The 14,555-nt window shown below is 41.6% G+C and overlaps 1 pseudogene; it reads left to right on the forward strand.

Moving 5' to 3' along the window:
• The first annotated feature begins 4,649 nt into the window (after nucleotides 1–4,649).
• On the forward strand, nucleotides 4,650–5,895 carry LOC115274481 (annotated as a pseudogene).
• The last annotated feature ends 8,660 nt before the right edge of the window (nucleotides 5,896–14,555 follow it).

Genomic DNA, 14,555 nt, shown 5'->3' on the forward strand with positions numbered 1-14,555 from the left:
CCCCTGGAAAGCCATCCAGCCCTGGACTCTAGTTTGTTGGGAGATTTTTGCTTACCAAATCAATTTGTTTACTGGTTCTGGATCTGTTCAAATTTTTTATTTCTTCCTGTTTCCGTTTTGGTAGTTTATATGTTTCTAGGAATGTGTCCATTTTTTCCAGATTGCCCAATTTATTGGCATATAATTGACCATAATATTCTCTAATTATTGTTTGTATCTCTGCAGTGTTGATTGTGCTCTCTCCTCTCTCATTCCTGATTTTATTTATTTGGGTCCTTTCCTTTTCCTTTCTGATTAATCTGGCTAGGGGTTTATCAATATGTTAATTCTTTGAAAAACCCAGCTCCTGGTTTCATTGATCTGTTCTACTTTTTCTTTTTCTTTTTTTTTTTTTTATATCATTGATTTGTGCCCTAATCTTTATTATTTCCCAACTTCTGCTGGTTTGGGGGATTTTTTGTTCTTCCTTTTCCAGCTTTTTAAGGTGTAAGGTTCGGTTGTATATCTGAGAGGTTTCTTCCTTCTTTGGGAACACCTGGATTGCTATATATTCCCTCCTACAGCTGCCTTTGCTGCATCCCAGAGGTTTTGGGCTGTCGTGTTTTCTTTTTCACTGGCTTCCATGTAGTTTTTAATTTACTCTTTCATTTCTTGGTTAACCCATTCATTCCTTAGTAGGATGTTCATTAATCTCCAAATATTCATTGTCTTTCCAAATTTTTTCTTGTGGCTGATTTCAAGTTTAATAACATTGTGGTCTCAAAATATGCACCATATGATCTTGATCTTTTTGTACTTCTTGAGGGCTGATTTGTATCCCAGTATGTGATCTATTCTGGAGAATGTTCCATGTGCACCGAAGAAACATGTGTATTCTGCTGCATTAGGATGAAATGTTCTGAATATATCTGTTAAGTCCATCTGGTCCAGTATGTCATTCAAAACCATTGTTTCCTTGTTGCTTAGATGACCTGTCCATTGCTATAAATGGGGTGTTGAAGTTCCCTACTATTATGGTATTATTGTTAGTGAGTTTCTTTTGTTTTTGATTAATTGATTTATATATTGGGCGTTAGATCTTCTTGGTGGGTAGACCCCTTAATTGTGATATAAATGCTCTTCATTTCTTGTTATAGTTTTTATTTTAGGGGTGCCTGGGTGGCTCAGTTGGCTAAGCGTCCCACTTCAGCTCAGGTCTTGATCTCATGGTTCATAGGTTTCAAGCCCCACATTGGGCTCTGTGCTGACACCTAGCTCAGAGCCTAGAGCTGTCTTCAGATTATGTGTCTCCCTGTCTTTCTGACCCTCTCCTGCTCAGTGTCTTTCTCTCTCTCAAAAAATAAAATAAAACCTTAAAAATTTTTTAAAAATCTAGTTTATCATATATAAGTATGGCTACCCCAGCTTTCTTTTGGCAACCATTAGCATGATCAATGGTTCTCCAGCCCCTTATTTTCAATCTGTTGGTGTCTTTAGGTCTAAAATGGTTCTCTTTTAAGCAGCATATAGATGGGTCTTGTTTTCTTATCCATTCTGATATCCTATGTCTTTTGATTGGAGTATTTAGTCCAATTGACATTTTTTTTTAATGTTCATTATTTTGAGAGAGAGAGACAGACCATGAGCAGGGAAGAGGCAGAGAGAGGGAGACATAGAATCCAAAGCAGGCTCCAGGCTTTAAGCTTTAGCACAGAGCCCAACATGGGGGCTCTAAACCATAAACCACGAGATCATGACCTGAGCCAAAGTCAGATGCTCAACCAACTGAGCCACCCAGGCAATGTCCAATTGACATTCAGAGGGAGTACTGAAAGGTATTAATTTAGAGCCATTGTGTTGCCTGTAGAGTTGGAATTTCTGGTGGTCTTCTCTGGCTTCCTAGACTTTGTCACTTTTGGTCTTTTTTGTTTAGTATCATCTTTTCTCCACTCAAAGAGTCCCCCTTAAAATTTCTTGCAGAGCTAGTCTAATGATCATGAAATCCTCTATTTTTGTTTAAGAAACTCTTTATCTCTCCTATTTTAAATGACAGCCTTGCTGGATAAAAAATTCTTGGCTGCATAATTTTCTGATTCAGCAGGTTGAATATATCCTGCCACTCCTTTCTGGCCTGCTAAGTTTCTGTGGATAGTTTCTGCTGTGAACTTGATTTGTCTTCCCTTATAGGTTAAGGGCTTTTTTTCCCCTTGCTCCTTCCATAATTTTTTCCTTGTCTGTGTATTTTTTTAACTTGACTATAATGTGCCTTGGTGATGGTCAGTTTTGTTGAATCTAATAGGAGTTCTTGGTGCTTCTTGGATTTTGATATCTGTGTCCTTCCCCAGATCAGGAAAGTTTTCCACTATAATTTGTCCACATAAACCTTTTGCCCCTTTTTCTCTTTTTTCATCTTCTGAGATGCCTGTGATTTGGATATTATTCCTTTTTCATAAGTCTCTGAATTCCCTAAATTTTATTTTCTGTCTGTTTTCTGCTTCATTATTCTCCATAATTTTGTCTTCTAGATCACTGATTTGCTGTTCTGTCCATCCTTGCTGCTGTGGCATCCACTTGAGACTGCATCTCGGTTATAGCATTTTTAATTTTGTCCTGACTAGATTTTACTTCTTTTATCTCTGCAGAAAGGGATTCTATGTTTTTTTTCCAACCCAGCTAGTATTCTTACTATTTGTGGTTCTAAATTCTGGTTCAGGCATCTTGCTTATATCTGTGTTGAATAAGGCCCTGACTGTCATTTCTTCTTGTTCTTTCGTTTGTGGTGAATTTCTATATTTTGTCATTTTTGAGGAAGAAAAAAAATAAAATTAAAAATTAAAATTGGAATCTTAAAAACAACAAAAAAATCAAATAAAGGAAGCTAGATCCTAGGTTTGTTTTGGTCTCCTTGTTGAAAGAAGCTTGATGGAATAGAGAAAAAAGGAGAGGGGTGCCTGTCGGTTGAACGTCTGACTTCGGCTCAGGTCATGATCTCACAGCTCATGAGGTTGAGCCCCAAGTCAGGCTCTGTGCTGACAGCTCAGAACTTTGAGCCTGCTTTGGATTCTGTGTCTCCCTCTCTCTCTGCTCCTGCCCCATTCATGCTCTGTCTCTCTCTAAACATTAAAAAAAATTTTTTTGAGTAGGAGGAGGGAAAATTTAAACAGACAGAAGCCAAAAAAGAAAAAAAAACCAAACCCCAAAATGAACAGATTAGCCAGAAAGCAGAATGAAACACAAATGAAGTTACATCCAGTTTCTCCAAGAACTCAAACTATGAAGCACTCTAAAGCCTGTACACTACGAAGCAAGTGGAGAGACTTTGTTCCTCTAGAGGATATGCTTGGAGGGCACAGTTGGGCCGGGCTTGGTATATAGTTCCGTTGTCCACTAGGCGGCGCTGCTCAGCTTCCTGGGGTGGATCATTGTGGTGCCTGTGTACGGGTGTATGCGCATGTGTGCTCATGTGCAGGAGAGGTGAAAAAGACTTCACCCTGCTTCCTAGTCTCTGGCACAGAAGCCGTCTGCTCTCACCAGTGGGCAGTCAAGCAGCCCTCCTTTGTGTCAGGCTTCCATCTACTCCCCACCTCTGCCCCGTCTGTGTCTAAGCCATCAGCCTGTCAGGTGGCACCTCCCTCCAGAGTTTTGTCTCAGATGGGGCTGGGGTTCAAAACCCCTCACTTTAGAGACTCCCACGGCTTGGACCCATGCTGATTCTGTTGGGGAGGGTCTCACTGAGCAGTGGCTAGTACTGGCTTGACCCCAGAAAACGTTTGGAGGATCACGTGGCAGCAGAGGCTCAAAGATTATGGCCATCACAACACAGCCGGCGCCAGGTTTCTCCGTCCTCTGGTGTCTTTGTTCCAGTACCAGCCAGCATGGCTGCTCTCCCGGGTCTGCTGGGACCTTTGCCTGCGGGGAGGCCCTATGGTCTCTACCAAATGCTCTCCAAACAGGGGAACCGCTTCTCCCCATGTGGCACACAGACCCCTCAGACCCCTCTGCCCGCTCCTGGGGGTTCACCCTTCTTCCTCAACAAGGCACCGCCAGGCACTGAGCTCAGGAATTTCCAACTCTGCACTCTACTGTTTTTAGAATCCTAATGGTATTGAAACCCTCTCCTTTCTCCCTGGCAGTGTCTTTGGGGAACAGATTTCCTGCCCAGTCCCTTGTTTTTCACTCTTTCTCTCTGCAGCTACATTCTGGGGAGGACTGCACTCTCCCCTGTCTTCTCTGTCCTCTCTCTGAAATACAACTCCCTACCCTCTCTCCCTCAATTCACCTCTTCACACAGCATACCTACCAAGTTCTGTGGCTCACATTATGCAAATTTTTGTTAATCCTCAGATCAGTTTCCTAATTGTACAAAATGGTTTGCAGCTCATCTACCTGCATTTCAGGGATGAGACAAGCTGAGAGATTCCACATTGGCTTTTTTTTTTAATATTTATTTATTTTTGATGGAGAGAAAGTGGGCTAGAAGGGGAGGAGCAGAGAGAGAGAGGGTCAGAGGATCCGAAACAAGCTCTGTGCTAACAGCAGAGAGCCCAACTCTCTTTGTAGGGCTCAAACTCATGAACTGCAAAATCATGATCTGAGCCAAAGTCAGATGCTTAACTGACTGAGCCACTCAGGTGCCCCCCAAAATAAAAATGTTTTTAAAAAGAAAGAATCAGAAATAAATGAAGCCTTTAGGAGAAAAGCAAGAGGAAGAAAGATCAAAGTGGATGATCTGACGGAGACCCCAATGTTGATAGGAACCTTGGAAGAGGTCATCGATGATCAGAGACACACCATTGTGTCTATGTGTCTGGGCTCAGGATACTATGTCAGCATGCTTTCATCTGTAGACAACAATCTGCCAGAGCCCAGCTGCTTGGTCCTGCTCAGGCACAAGGTGAATGGATGATGTGGATCTCCTGGTCACAGCAATGAAGGTAGAAAATTCTCTCCAGGAGACTGATGCTATTATTGGGAGGTTGGACAACGAAATCCAGGAAATTAAGGTATCTGTGAGTTTCCTCTTGCTCATCCTGAATATCATCTTTAAAAATGGGTATGAAGCCCCCGAGGGAGTCATCCTTTTTATTTCTTTTTAATCTTTATTTATTTTTGAGTGAGAGAGACAGTGTACAAGTGGGGGAGGAACAAAGAGAGAGGGAGACACACAATCTGTAGCAGGCTCTAGGCTCTGCTCTCCAGACTCACAAACTGCAAGATCATGACCTGAGCCGAAGTCATATGCTTAACCAACTGAGCCATCCAGGTGCCCCTGTTCTTTATGGTTCACCTGGCACAGGTAAAACCTTACTAGCTAAAGAAATAGCAAACCAAACCTTAAACACTTTCTTGAGAGTAGCTGGCTCTGAATTATTCAGAAGTACCTGGCCCAAACTCATATAAGAATTGTTTCAAGTTGCTGAGGAACATACACCATCCATCATTTTTACTGATGAAATTGATGCTGATAGGACAAAAACAGTATTACTCAAATCCTGGTGGTGAGAGAGAAATTCAGCAAGCATTATTGGAACTGTGGAATGAGTTGGATGGATGTGATTCCAAGGAAGACATGCAAATTATCATGGCCACAAACCTAGTAGGAAATTTGGATCCAGCACTTATCAGATAGGGCCGTATTGACAGGGAAAGCAAATTCCCTCTGACCAATGAGAAGACTAAGAAGTATGATTCATGCAAGTAGAGTGATGCTGCTTGCTGCTTATGTAACCCCTAGACGACTTGATCATAGCTACCGATGACCTCCTTGGTGTTGACATTAAGGCAATCTGTACAGGAAGTGATCTGATGAGCCTGAGACAATAGAGAATAGAAGTAACAAACGAATATTCAAAAAAACCTAAAAATGTTTTTATGAAACATTTAGTGAACCACAATTGTGTTCAAAGAAATGATTAAGAGTATTCCAGGGGCTCAGTCGGTTAAGCATCAGACTTCAGCTCAGGTCATGATCTCGCACTTTGTGAGTTCAAGCCCACATCGAGCTCTGTGCTGACAGCTCAGAGCCTGGAGTTCACTTCAGAGTCTGTGTCTTCCTCTCTCTCTGCTGCCCCCCCACTCATATTCTGTCTCTCTCTCTCAAAAATAAACATTATGAAAAATTAAAAAATAATAAAACTTTTCTATTCAAGTATAATTGACATATAGTTTTATTTAGTTTCAGGAATATGATTCAGTGATTCAAAAATTCTATACATTATAGGGCGCTGGGTGGCTCAGTCAGTTGCACATGTAACTTTGGCTCAGGTCATGATCTCATGGTTTGTGAGTTCCAGCCCTGCATCAGGCTTGCTTCTGTCAGCGCAGAGACTGCTTTGGATACTCTGTTCCCCTCTCTCTTTGCCCCTGCGCTCCTCACACTTTATCTCTCAAAAATAAACGTTAAAAGAAATTCTATACATTACTCAGTGCCCGTCACCTGTTGTAACAGGTTGGGGTTCCTGGGTGGCTCATTAGTTGAGCATCTAACATTGGCTCAGGTCATGATCTCACGGTTCGTGGGTTCGAGCCCTGCGTCAGGTTCTGTGCTGACAGTGGGAGCCTGGAGCTGCCATGGGTTCTGTGTCTCCCTCTCTCTCTGCACCTCCCCCACTCACACTCTGTCTCTCTCAGAAATAAATAAACATTAAAAAAATTTTTTTATGTCTTTTATTTTTGAAAGACAGAGAGAGACAGTGCAAGCAGGAGAGGGTCAGAGAGAGAGGGAGACACAGAATCCGAAGCAGGCTCCAGGCTCTGAGCTGTCAGCACACAGCCTGATGCGGGGCTTGAACCCATGAACCATGAGATCATGACCTGAGCCAAAGCCGGACACTTAACCCACTGAGCCACCCAGGCACCCCAGAAATAAATAAACATTTTTTTTTTAAAGTTGACAGGACAATAAGATGAACAAATGTTTGGCAGTTAGATGTTTGCCCTGCCATACAGGTAGGTCCTTCAAATAAAAATTTATCTCTGATAATAGCGCTCTTTCTGGGCCAGGGCCACTATCTAAATTCTTTTAGGTAATGAGGGAGAACTGAAAGTTTTTCTGGAGTCCGCCATCAGCTCAAAATAACCCACAAGACAAAATGGCATATTTTGGGGTCACGTAATTTGCTTCTCCCCTCATTTCCACCTTGAAAACTTCCCTAAGAAGTTTCACAATCCTGAAGTTGAGTTGGTAGATTGCTACACCACGCTGAACCAGTTGCTTAGACCTGAGAAGAAGTCAGGTCAATTAAACAGTTGAATTTCATTTCAAGAGGTGGTGATCCAGGTGGGATCCCAAAGTTAGGGCTATTTAACAGTTAGGTATTTAACAGGAGGCACTTCTATGGAAACAAAAGAAAAATAATGATCAATGATTGGACCCGATTATTATCCCAGGTTCTGAGTTCTGAAGGCAGTGAGGAAGATTTCTAGATGCCTTGATCTGGGCGCCTGGGTGGCTCAGTCAGCTGAGCGTCCGGCTTCAGCTAAGATCATGATCTCACAGTTTGTGGGTTCAAGCTCCGTGTCAGGCTCTGTGCTGCCAGCTCAGAGACTGGAGCCTGCTTTGGATTCTGTGTCTCCCTCTCTCTCTGCCCTTCCTCCACTCATGCTCTGTCTCTTTCTCTCAAAAATAAATGAAACATTAAAAAAAATAGAGGCTTTGCTCAAAATATCTTCAGATAGAGGCAGTCTGACAGATTTCTCTGGTTTGGAGGTTGAATGTCCCTGGTGGTCTTTCTCAGGGGCCACACTGCAACACAAATGAAGATTGTCCATATATGAGCAATTTTGGTGATTTCTCTGAAATGTATTTCAAGTTGTCTGACTTTAGCTTGCATGGCTTTAGAAAAATGGCAATTTTAGTTCTCAAGGATTCTAGTGTCAAAAGGGTGGGAGAAACGTTAGTTTGGAGAGTGGTAGCCACATATTGGAGAAAACTAGAAAAAATTAGGATCTAATCCAGCTTACAGATAGAAAACAAAATCTCAAAGACAACTAACAGCAGTTGAATTTGATATCCACAAAAGTATATTACTGAAACATAATTTTCTTCTCTACGATCACCCCTATTTTTATCAACAATAATCCCAGCAAGACTAATTCATCTGCAAATCAAGTCCAGTTTCAGGGGTGCCTGGGTGGCTCAGCCTGTTAAGTGTCCGGCTCTTGATTCAGCTCAGCTCATGATTTCACAGCTCTGTGATATTGAACCTTATCCTAGGCTCCATGCTGATGGCAAGGAGCCTGCTTGAGATTCTCTCTCTCCCTGTCTCTCTGCCCCTCTCCAGCTCGTATATGCTCTCTCTCTCTCTCTCTCTCTCTCTCTCTCTCAAAATAAAAAAATAAACTTAAAAAATAAAAATAAAAACAGGAATCTCAGATTGAGTTTCTGAAATCTTTAGGTTGGCTCCCTGGATGGCTCACTCAGGTAAGCGTCTGACTTTGGCTCAGGTCATGATCTCATGGTTTGTGAGTTTGAGCCCCATATTGGGCTCTGTGCTGACAGCTCAGAGCCTGGAGCCTGCTTCAGATTCTGTATCTCCCTCTCTCCCTGACCTTCCCTCACTCACAGTCAGGCTCTCTCTGTCTCTGTTTGTCTGTCTGTCTGTCTCTCTCTCTCTTTCTCTCTCAAAAATAAAGATTAAAGGGGCGCCTGGGTGGCTCAGTCAGTTGAGTATCTGGCTTTGGCTCAGGTCATGATCTCATGGTTTGTGGGTTCGAGCCTCGCTTCGGGCTCTGTGCTGACAGCTAGTTCAGAGCCTGGAGCCTGCGTCAGATTCTGTGTCTCCCTCTCTCTGACCCTCCCCTGCTCGCACTGCCTCTCTCTGTCTCTCAAAAATAAATAGAAAACATTAAAAAGTTTTTTTAATTTAAAAAATAAAGATTAAAAAAATTTAGAATTCTTAATCCTTAGCAATCTTAATTTCTAGTGAAAACTAAGAGTAATCAATAATGAATTATATTATATTAACATTCTTTAGATTGGCAAATTTATGAATATATTTCATAATTTATAGAAACATGTGCCTCTTTAAATGTTTATTTTTGAGAGAGAGAAAGAACGGATGGAGGGGGGGGAGGCAAAGAGAGAGGTAGACAGAGAATCCCAAACAGACTCCATAATGTCAGCACAGAGCCCAATGTGGGGCTGGAAACCACAAACCACGAGATCATGACCTGAAAAACCAAGAGTTACGCACTCAACCAACTGAGCCACCCACCTGCCCCTAGAAAACACATGCTTCTTCAAAGTCTAATCTCAACATGACACAGGACGTGTTTACCAAAAGACCCAAATATCTTTAGTTCCTCTCTAATACTATTTTAAAAACTCAGCTGAATAAAATTTGAACATCTAATTGGCAAGATTCATGAGTAGAACAGCATCCAAGATTTTTATAGGCAGAAGAGACAATATTTGATATCTTATTTGGAAATAATCTAGATAGTTAATGATTATACATCACTTTATTTAACATAGCAAAGCCTCTCAAGTTTTAAGTTACCAATAAGATTCAGGGGAACTATTCAAATAGACATGCCATAAAACAAATATTGTGGGGCGCCTGGGTGGCTCAGTTGGTTAAGCGTCCAGTTTCAGCTCAGGTCATGATCTCGCGGTTCGTGGGTTTGAGCCCCACGTCAGGCTCTGTGCTGATAGCTAGCTCAGAGCCTGGATCCTGCTTCAGATTCTGTGTCTCCTCTCTTTCTGACCCTCCCCTGTTTGCTCTGTCTCTCAAAAATAAATTAAAAACATTAAAAAAAACAAATATTGTTGGAAAGTTTAATTATAAATGTTTATCTTGTATCTATATAATTCACTTGTTCTTAACAATTATGTTTAGATTAATTAGGAAAATTTCATGAGACATTAAACAGCTAGCCATTATCATAAGTCATCTTTCTTGCTGACAAATTCTGTAAGGGAGATAACATGAGCTTATTTGACTTTTAGTAAACCTAGGTAGAATAAAAGCCTTGTATTTTATTATGCTGATAGCTATGAAGATATGCCTATTCTGATTAAACCAACAAACTTAAACTAGCTTTAATGCTAAATTATATTTTTAAATTTTTTTTAATGTTTATTATTGAGACAGAGAGAAACAGAGCATGAGTAGGGGAGGGGCAGAGAGAGAGGGAGCCACTGAATCCAAAGGAGGCTCCAAGCTCTGAGCTGTCAGCACAGAGCCCAGCATGGGGCTTGAACTCACAAAATAATAAGATCTTGACCTGAGTTGAAGTTGGATGCTTAACCGACTGAGCCACCCAGGTGCTCCAATATTAAATATTTTTCTAGGGGTGCCTGGGTGGCTCAGTCGTTAAGCAACTGAATCTGGATTTGGGCCCAGATCATGATCTCAGTTTGTGGGATCAAGCCCTGTGTCAGGCTCTATGCTGACAGTGCAGAGCCTGCTTGGAATTTTCCCTCTCCCTCTCTCTCTGCCTCTACTCCACTTGCACGTGTGCTCTCTCTCTCAGAATAAATACACTTTATAAAGCAAGCAAGCAAGCAAGCATTTGGATTACTCTCTGTTATAGTTCTGAGACTATAAGCCAACTAAATAAAGTTCTTTTACAAATTAATTTTGGAAATACCATTCACAGAGATTAAAATGCTGCAAATCTACAATGTACATACATAGACACATATAAAAAATACAGGCAGGGGTGCATGGGTGGTTTAGTCAGTTGAGTAACAGACTCTTCATTGTGTCTCAGGTCATGATCCCAGGGTCATGGGATTGAGCCCTGCATCGGCTCTGTGCTGAGCATGGAGCCTGCTTATGATTCTCGGTCTCTCCCTCTGCTCTTCTCCCCTGCTCATGCATTCTCTCTCTCTTTCTCTCTCTCGCTCTTTCTCGCTCTCGCTCTTGCTCTCACTCTCTCTCAAATTAAATTAAATTACAAACACAGAGAACTTATAGTTCACTTTAAAATTTTAGCCATGAAATAGGTACGATAATGTGAAACTCACTGGTTATAAAATAGCAATTGGAACAAGTTTTAAGTGTGTCTGCTCAGACGGCTAACGCCTTTTAGAAGACGTTTAAGACTTGTATTTGTTCTTTTTTAAAAAGGAGTTTAATGTTTATTTTTGAGAGGCAGAGAGAGACAGAGTGTGAGCAGGGGAGAGGCAGAGAGAGAGAGAGAGGGAGACACAGAATCTGAAGCAGGATCCAGGCTGTGGGCTGTCAGCACGGAGCCCAACACAAGGCTTGAACCCACAAACCATGAGATTATGGCCTGAGCGGAAGTCGGATGCTTGGCAGACTGATCCCCCCAGGTGCTCCAAAATTTGTATTTGTTCTTGACAATCTTAATGCAAGTTGTTTCAAGAACTTTGGCTTCCAAAGGTCAGAATTTTGCCGTACTTGGGTTTCAGAATTGGCAAAAGGAATAGGTAGAGAGAATGCCTTTAGAGCTATATTTCTCATTTTGCAAAGATTTGTAAGATATGGAAAATCATCCTCAGTTCCTCAAAGAATTGGTTTATAGCCTGGGTAATAAAGGACTGACACACTCATATGTCTATATTTTAACGTTTTGTTAATGTTTATTTATTTATTTATTTTAAGACAGTGCACGAATGCACGTGCATGAGCCAAGGAGGGGTAGTGAGAGAAAGAAAGAGAATCCCAAGCAGGCTCTGCACTATCAGTGCAGTGCAGAGCCTGATGTGAGAATTGATCTCACAAACCGTGAAATCAAGATTTTGACCTGAGCCAAAATCAAGAGTCAGATGCTGGGGTGCCTGGGCGGCTCAATTGGTTAAGCGTGTGATTTTTGTCTCAGGTCATGATCTTCTGGTTTGTGGGTTCGAGCCCTATATCAGGCTCTGTGCTGACAACTTGGAGACTGGACCCTGCTTCAGATTCTGTGTCTCCCTCTCTCTCTCTGCTCTTTCCCCACTTGTGTGCTCTCTCTCTCTCTCTTAATGCAAGTTGTTTCAAGAACTTTGGCTTCCAAAGGTCAGAATTTTTGTCGTACTTGGGCAAAAATAAATAATAAATAAACACTTAAAATTTTTTGTTAATTCAAGAGTAAGGTGCTTCATTAACTGAGCCTCCTAGGCACCCTGAGAATGTTTTTCCCCCATTCTGGGTACATAATTTTATTCTAGCTAAGAGAGGCCTAAAAAAAAAATTCTTCTTTTTACATACAGGCATGCCTCATTTTATTGTGCTTTGCTTTACTATGCTTTGCAGATACTGCAGTTTTTACAAATTGAAGATTCATGGCAATTGTGCATTGAGAAAGTCTATCTGCTCCATTTGCCCACTTCATGTCTCTGTGTTACCCTTTGGTAATTCTTAAAATATGTCAAACTGTCTCATTATATTTGTTATGGTGCTCTATGATCAGTAATCTATGATGTTACTATTATAATTGTTGGGGGGATACCACAAAGATGTTATGTGTGTTCTGACTGTCCCACCAACCAGCCATTTCCCCGCATCTGCCCTCTCTTCTGGTCTCTTTATTCCCTGAGACACAACAAAACTGAAATTCGGTCAATTAATAAACTATAATGGCCCCTAAGTGTTCAAGTGAGAAAGAGTCACATGTCTCTCATTGTAAATCAATCAAAAGCTAACAATGATAAAGACATGTTGAAAGCCAAGCTAGAGGCTAGAAGCTAGGCTTCTTATGCTAAAGTTAGCCAAGTTGTGGGTGCAAAAGAAAAGTTCTTGAAGGAAATTAAAAGTGCTTCTCCAGTAAGTATGTGAATGATAAGAAAGCAAAACATCCTGATTTTGACCTGGAGAAGGTGTGAGTGATCTGGATAGGTCAAACCAGCTACAACATTCTCTTAAGGCAAAGCCTAATCCAGAGCAAGGCCCTGACTCCCTTCGATTCTGTGAAGGCTGCGAGAGGTAAGCAAGCTGCAGACCAAGTGTGTCAAGATAGCAGAGGTGGACTCATGGGGTGTAAGAAGGAGGCCGTCTCCCTAACATAAAAATACAGGGTGAAGCAGCAAGTGCTGATATAGAAGCTGCAGCAAGTTCTCAGAAGGTCTAGCCGAGCTCATTAACGATGGTGGATTCACTGAACAACAGATTTTCATTGTAGACAAAACAGCCTTCTATTGGAAGAAGATGCCATCTAGGACTTTCTTAGCTGGAGGAGAAAAGTTAATGCCCGACTTCAAAGCTTCAAAGGACAAGCTGCCTCTCTTGTTAGGGACTAATGCAGCTGGTGAGGTTAAGTTGTGCCAGTGCTTACTTACCATCCAGAAAATCATAGGGCCCTTAACAATTATGCCACATCTACCCTGCCTGTGCCCTTTAAATGGAGCAACAAGGCCTGAATGACAGCACACTTGTTTACAACATGATTGGCTGAATATTTTAAGCCCACTATTGAGACTTGCTGCTCAGAAAAAAAAGATTCCTTTCTAAATATCTCTGTTCATTAACAATGTATCTGGTCACCCAAGAGCTCTGAAGGAGAAGTTCGAGATTAAGGTTTTCATGTCTGCTCCTGCAACATCCATTCTGCAGCACAGGGATCAAGGAGTGATTTCAACTTTAAGTCTTATTATTTAAGGAATACGTTGTGTAAAGCTAGAGTTGCCATAGATACTGATTCCTCTGATGGATCTGGGCAAGTCCCATTGAAGACTTTCTGGAAGGGATTCACTATGCTAAATGCTATTAAGAATATTCATGATTCACAGGAAGCAGTCAAAATGTCAGTATGAACAGAAGTTTGGAAGAGTCCAACCCTCATGGAGGACTTTGAGGGGGTTCAAGACTTCAGGGGAGGAAGGCACACAGCTGTGATGGACACAGTAAGAGAACCAGACTCAGAAGTGGAGCCTGAAGATGGGACTGAATGGCCACCATCTCACGGTCAAACTGACAGATGAAGAGTTGCCTCTTATGGATGACAAAGGACATGGTTTCCTGAAATTAATTCATTCTTGGTGGAGATGCTGTGAAGCCTGTTGAAATGACAATGAAGGGTTTCACATACATTACATTGGCCTAGCTGATAAAGCAGCAGCAGGGTTTGAGAGGATGGACTCCAATTTTGGAAGAAGTTCTGCTGTGGGTAAAATGCTACTAAACAGCATGACAGGCCAGAGAGAATTGGTTCATGAAAGGAGAGTCAGTCAATGCAGCAAACTCCATTATTGTCTTAGTTTAAGAATTGGTCACAGTCACCCAGCCTTGGCCCACCACCACCATGGTCAGACAGCAGCCCATCAACATCGAGTCAAGACCCTACACTAACAATAAGATTATGACTCCCTAAAAGCCCAGGTGATGGTTAACATTTTTTAGCAATAAAGCATTTTTAAAATTAAGTATGTACATTGCTTTTTTTAAATCTTTTAAATATTTATTTAAATAGGCTCCATGTCCAACACAGAGTTTTGAAATCAAGACACTGAGATCAAGAGTTGCATGCTCTACTGACTGAGCCAGCCAGGCATGCCCTATACATCATTGTGGGGGTTTTTTTTAGACACAATGTACATTTAATAGACTGAAGTATATTTGCATTCACTGGGAAACAATTCATTCAACTGACTGGATTATGAGAGTCGCCTCATTGTGGTGGTCTGGAACTCA

Source organism: Suricata suricatta, chromosome 12 (assembly GCF_006229205.1).
Source record: "Suricata suricatta isolate VVHF042 chromosome 12, meerkat_22Aug2017_6uvM2_HiC, whole genome shotgun sequence".
Classification (NCBI taxonomy): Eukaryota; Metazoa; Chordata; class Mammalia; order Carnivora; family Herpestidae; genus Suricata; species Suricata suricatta.